The sequence below is a fragment of the Hippocampus bargibanti genome, linkage group LG18 (genome assembly GCF_051943395.1).
Source record: "Hippocampus bargibanti isolate YZ-2025 linkage group LG18, ASM5194339v1, whole genome shotgun sequence".
Taxonomy (NCBI): domain Eukaryota; kingdom Metazoa; phylum Chordata; class Actinopteri; order Syngnathiformes; family Syngnathidae; genus Hippocampus; species Hippocampus bargibanti.
In genome coordinates, this window is record NC_142751.1 from 15,345,363 (window position 1) to 15,352,315 (window position 6,953).

The following is a 6,953-nucleotide window of genomic DNA, read 5'->3' on the forward strand; positions in this document are numbered from 1 at the left end:
TCCTTCAGAGTTTTGAAAGGCGCTTATACTGTAAAGTATTATTATTATTATTATTATTATTATTATTCATCTGTGTAATCTCTCAGTGGTACAGGAGTGGTTCATCGATGAAAAGGTTTCTTCAGCCGTCAACTGTACTTCTTTGAAGGTGTCGGACGTTTCGCTTCTTATCCGAGAGGCTTCGTCAGCAAACTAAAGTCTTTTACTGGTAGTTATATGATATAATATAGATAGCTAATATAGGGCCGAAATTACCAGTAAAAGACTTTAGTTTGCTGGCGAAGCCTCTTTATTTAATTATTTCTGTATTTAAATATTGAATTTTTTTTTTATTATTTATTTTATGACTACAATTTTATGATTTTGCGATTTTACGATTCTACAATTATTATTATTATTACGTACCCTCTTTGTGACATGAAGCAGTTCTAGATGAAAGAGGAGACGATCAAAGCATCCTTTTCAGCAGTGGATCAGGGACGTTTTTTTCCCCCTCTCCGATTATCCTGAAATGATTGCAAGAACAAAATAAACCCCACCTTTAACTGTAATGCACCGGAGAATGGATGAATGCTTGTGTTCCGTGTTGCCATTAAACATTTAATTATCCTGCTACTTATACTTTACGGTTATGGTGTTTTACTTTGAAGCGGACTTTGACAGTCTGGTGATTTAATTCTTTGGGAAATTACGGAAAGGAGCTGTTGGACGGGAAAAAAAAGATGGTCATTTGTTCACGAAAGCCGTTTTGCTCTTGTATAATTTGTCCTGATTTGTGGAATAATGCGTGCGCACTCAAAATGGCGGGTGGGGGCATTGGGGGGGATTTCTTGTATTTGTTGCAGAAGCTTTATGCATGATGGCAGCTAAATAAAAGCCGCCTGTATCCAAATGATGAAGCAAATAGAAAAGACGGATGCATTTTGTGAATTGCTAAAATGGAGGGAAAATAAAATGGCGGGATTATATTAACGTCTCAAAATGGACCGTTCGGGGTCGGAGGGGAGCTCGGTACAAAGACGCTCGGACTAAGTGCACTTGGTTAAATAAATAAATATAAAAATAATACTAATAGCGAGCGAGCTATATAGCTAATAGATAGCAAATAGATAGCTAGTTAGGTAGCCAGCTCGATAGCTAGTAAGCAAATAGATATCAAATAGATATGTAGCAAGGTAGCCAGCTAGATAGCTAGCTATATAGCCAGCTAGAGAGCGAGATTAGCTAGCTAATAAATAACTAATAAATAGCCAGCTAGAGGGCTAGCAAGCTAGCTAATAGATGCAAATAGATAGCCAGCTAGGTAGCCACATCGATAGCGAGAGAGCTAGCCAGCTAGCTAATAGATAGCAAATAGATAGCCAGCTGGCTAGCGAGATTAGCTAGCTAATAAATAGCCAGCTAAGGAGCTAGCCAGCTAGCTAATAGATAGCAAATAGGTAGCCATCTAGGTATCGAGATTAGCTAGCAAATAAATAGCCAGCTAGAGAGTTAGCCAGCTAGCCAATAGATAGCCAGCTAGGTAGCCAGTTAGATAGAAGTGAGGAATAGAAGAATAGATAGAAGTGAGCGGTTGTATGAGCGGATGTTGTAAATTTTCAAGGCTTGCTTGAATTCAATATTTTATGTGAGCTTCATTGCCGAGTGCAGGCGATTGCGCCGCTTTCAGCGAGAGGCCTAAAAGACGTTTCAAGATGACTCTCATGGAAATCGTGCTCGTTTTGGCACATCAGCGGGACTTGAAGATCGGTCAGGTGGTATCAGTGGAGAGCCATCAATGATTTACATCAACGTTCTTTTGCCCTGACACCAATTGCGGGTGCGCACTCGCAATCATTCATCACTGAATCATTTTCTATTCGTCTCCAATTTCCCTACAGGGAGACGTCGGGTGACTTGCTTTGCGCTCCACGCCAATGAGCCAATCATTTTTGCCCTCCTTACCAGCGCCTCCCCCACCCTTTGCCCCGCCGCCCTTTTCTATTAATCAGACACACTCGCTCCTTTTGTGAAGCCAAGTGAAAAGTGCAAGTTAATGAGCTCAGATTAAGCGGATTTTGGACGTCGATAGCAAGGAGGGGCGGGGTCAGTTGTATTCTTGTCACACGGAGAAACTTTATTCTGCTGGGCAAAATGACATTCTCACATACAACTAACATGGCAGGTGGTCAACAATTCTCCACTTTTGAGGCTTCAGGTTGCTCATTGCTCTTCCCGGTTGAAGTTAGCCTGATGCTAACGCACAATAGGAAACACCATAAGCGGGTTACGTTGCAGAAGGCATCTATTCTTTATCCTCTACAAGATGTTACCTGTATATTTATATTTTTTGCTATTCTCAAGGAGTTTGGGTTGAAAGTTTTCTTCAAAGTGTATTTAAAAAGTAGATCTTGTAACATGCACAAGGGATATTTTCAATTGAGTCGATGACTACTTCGGCTAGCGATGTTTTTCAAGGCGGGCGGGCTTCTCTATCAAAATGTTTCAACCAAAAGAGGATCCACGTGTGCTGTGAAGAAGACAGAATTAGGCCATGGAAGCAACCCCCCTAAGGAGTTCCTATTCAAGGTTTTAATATTAGCTAGTCGCGCTGAAACGGTGAGCTTAATACGTATGGTCATGGCACTTAATGAGCTTCGTGACGCATGGCGCACAGTTAAAGTTGTGGCGGTGCACGCGATGCTATCTCGGTAAAGTCGCACCAAAGTTACGGCATTTTGAACCGCGTTTAAAAGCAAAATCCTGACAAGGCAAAAAAAAGTTGAATAACCATTTTTGTCATACTTTGTTCGATGCCACTGCTCACTTTTTGCAAGCTTGCGATTTAATAACTACAGTGATGCCTCGGCTTAGGAACGCTTTAGCTAACAAACGTTTCGCCTTCCGAACGTTAAATTGGCGAGAATATAATCTTGGCATACGAACTATTTTTCGGGAAACACACGGAGCGCCTCAATGACTGATGTGTCGTCCGCGAACGAGCCGGTTCTTATTTCCTCTATTCCCCGCCCCCGGTCTTCGGTTAAAGCCGCACGTGATTGGTCAAGATCCGTGGTAGAGGAAGGAGGAGACACACGCAGCAGTGAGCGGGGGGGTTGCAGAAACAGAAACCTGAAAGGGAGACGACAGAGCTTGAAACAAAAAAGTGAAAAAAAACAAAAGTGAAAAGGTGAGAACAGTATACAGTAAAGTCTCGTTATATCGATATCGTTTATATTGATAATACTGCTTATTACGACACTATTTTCATTTCCCGTGCACATTTCTAGTCTTTTTCTGTATAATTAGTTCCGTTTAGTACGATTCGTGGTTTTTACGATAATCCGGTTACTACGGTGCTCTTTTTCATCTTCCGCCGGCCATTTTGCTATGTTTATATCGATACGCGCCATCGGCCTCGCCATTGGTCGACTTGGTCACGTGACTTGGTGAATAACTTTTGTTTGCGTGGCTATTCAACGAACATGAAGACACTCAGTTTTTGTGCGTGCGCGCGCATTGCTTACAGTCGCACATCCAATTGTCATTTAGATTCAATTAAAAGAAGCTCAAGCGAAATGGCGAACAAAGCTCATGAATATCTCATGCGCGGTTAGTTGCCCCCAACTGAATATCTGTTAACGACAAGCTAATTTGACAGACAGCCAAAGACTAACAATGAGATGATCGTGAGGGAACATTTGCATGAAACGCGCCGGTTACGGTGCCAGGCGTAGAATTAAACTGTTTAACAAAATAGGGACTGGAGGTCATGGTCGTAAGTACGGGTGGTCGTAAGTCGGATGTTACCTGTATTAGCCTCAAAAGAATTGGCAGTTTTCCAAACACAGGTAACATCCGATTGACGACCGACTTGCGTTCCGACCAAACGGTCGTAAGTCAAAATGGTCATAAGTCGGGCCGGTCGTAAGTCGGAAGCAAAAGTAGAGAGTCTCAGGTTTGTACCGCTGTATTGAATGTTTATGCCGTCCTAAAAGTCAATCATTTGTGGGTTCTGCAATTTGAACGACGACGACAACAACCCCGGCACTGGAGTCGATACATTTCTTTCTCTCGTGAAAATCAAGACGTCACTGCCGGGAAGGCCTCAGGGAGCGTCTCTTGGCCCACTCTCACTTGCCGTCAATCCTAATGGTATCAAGTATCCGGGCGCATCAATGTATGAAAGGATTAATTAGGGGAACGAAGGCGGGATCCATCGACATTCGCCATTTTTTTTGTTCAATTTAACTGGATTATCGTGGCTTTCTTGAGCTCCATGAAATTGCCTGCGCCGCCCGAACTGCGCAGGATGCTTGGCCGCGGACATTTATGTGTCCTTCAGTGAGTAATGGAGGAAGGAGGGAGTGGAGTGGAGTGGGAGGGGGGGGGGGGGGGGGCATTATCCCGCATAACAAGATCCATATCCATAATATCCATAACTCGGTTGGTTCTCCCCCCTTAGCTGCCTCCGGTCCGCTTTCCTTTTGAATCTTCTTCTGTCATCCACCATCCACCCATACATTTTTATCTCTCGAAAGAGCAAGCGAAGGCCGGCTAGCTTCCTATTGATCCATGCATCGGTTTTTCCATAGGTCTTGGTCTCATTAGCATCGCCGCAGTTGACTTAAGAGAAGAGATGAGGGGGGATGGGGGGGGGGGGGTTAAGGTACATCCAAGATGGCTTCAGTCAATCGTGAGGTGGAAAAATAAATGCTGATGGTTTTTTTTTTTTACCATGTTGTGAAAAAGATTTCGTCACGTATGAGGGGAGCAATTCTAGTGGGCTTCAAATCACTCCAACGCCATTTTCTTTCTTGATTATTAGTTTTTTTTGTATGTAACTTTGACTTTGTTGTAGCGTGGCATGATTGCCTCCGTTCGCCTCGGCTCCTTTTGTATTCCCAACCAGCAAAGTCATTGCGATCCATCAGGCTGTGATTTATTGCCGCGTCTCTTTTCTTTATCTGCAAGTTTCTTGTTCCACAGTCCCAAGCCGATAGCGACCTGCTGTGGATTTGGCCTTCTTTTTCTTTCTTCTTCTTCTTCTTCTTCTTGTTGTTGTTGTCGTCGTACTCCTTATCACCCTTTTCTGCGCCTCTCGCCAAGATGGACAATGTAGGCGGGGGAGGGGAGGTACAAAAACAACACTTTGAAAAGACTGCAGCGAGATAAACAAACGTGGTGACGGTTTGGGTTTGAAACCCGCATCCGTCCTCTCGCCGCCGTCCTCCCGCTTGTAATGATTCGGTGGCGCCGTCCCAGAAAGTGTGTGTAAGGCATAAAAGTGTGTCTTACAAATATTAATTTCCCATAGGAAACCATTAAAATGAGAATAAACCGTTCCCAGGTCCTCGTAAAACATAATTTTCCACTAAATAATCCTTAACAACTACACAAGAAACATACATTATTTTATGTATAATAAATGTGCTATTGTATTGTAATGAAAGAAATAAACTGGACTGTATAATAAAGTCATTTTATTTACCTTTGTGACGGTCGTTGATGTCGTTGCCTCTTGATGATATCCGAGTAAAGTTGCCGTGGTTTCTCGGCGATAATACCCTCACACACTGTCCCCTGCTAGCTGCTTTTCGTGATTCCAAATCAACAGAGGTACTCCACTTGATAACAAACCACGTCTGCACTCAGAAAGGGTGTGTGGAAAACTAGCCCGCCAGCCATTGTGACGCTGTGTGGTTTGGTTAGTGCGCCGGAAACTAGTTCATATGCCAAGATTATATTCTTGCGAATTTAATGTTCGTAAGGCGAAAAGTTCGTTGGCTAAAGCGTTCGTAAACCGAGGTATCACTGTGTTGTCTTGAGGCTTCGGATGGTACAAGACTGGCATTATCTGCGCGATATTAGCTTGGAAGAGGAAGTCCGTCCCCGTGAAAAAGGAAGTGACTTTTGTGCAGCATGCAAAAACACCACGACTGTGTCGACGCGGCAAGAAGGAGAAAATCCCACTTTGGTGGTGGGTACCTGAAGGCATCGTAAGCCTGAGAGATTGCTTGATGCTTCAGGTAGGCAAAGCCGCCGGCGCTTAATTTCCTTATCCGAGTGCGGCTTTGGGAAAATGAAAGTCTCTGCGGGGAGAGAAATACGTCAATCATTGCCACCATGTTTTTTTTTTTCTGTATCTGGAGTTGTGAAATCCTCACCGAGTGACGACGCAGCCACTTCGCAGGAAACCCTCCGACTGGAAACGTTGATCTGGAAGAGCCTTGGGGGTTGCGGCCAAGCCAAATCGTCACAAGAATAGCAGGGGCTTATTTTTTTTTTTTTGTGTGTGTGTGTGGGGGGCTGTCATATCAATAACATGCTCGTTCTCAAACATTTAGCGGTGACATTTTTGGGGAAAATGGCTTTATTTTGTACGTTTCGGCTGTGAAATCAGCTGGTTGTCCTTTTGCCAAGACGATTAACATGGCCGTCAAAACATGTTATCACAGGACAATTTTGGCCAATAATAATAACAACAACAACAATAATAATAATACAGGTCAGCACCTTTCAAAACTCTCAAGGTCACTTTACAGTCACAGGATAAGTTTTTCTGTGGGTGAGCAGCGGCAGCCACACGCGCCAGCGTTCACTCAACCCGGAAGTAATTCAAATAGATAGAAAACTAGCTAGGCAGATAGCTAATAGACAGCAAATAGATAGGAAATAGCTAGCTAGGTAGCCAGCTAGCCAGCTAAATAATGAGCGCTATATAAATCAATACGTATTGAATTGTATTTTGTACAACTGCCCCCATTTCAAGCTCAGATAACTCCAGAAACATATAACTTAGGAATTAACTGTTTTTTTTTTTTATTAAAATAGAGAGTATAAGGTTTCTTACACGCTGAATTGAATGCTTATGTAGTCCTAAAACTCAATATTCTGTGGGTCTGAAAATGACAAAAACCCTGGCACTGGAGCAGACACATTTTTGGATATCGTTTGGCAGTGAATGAGTTAAC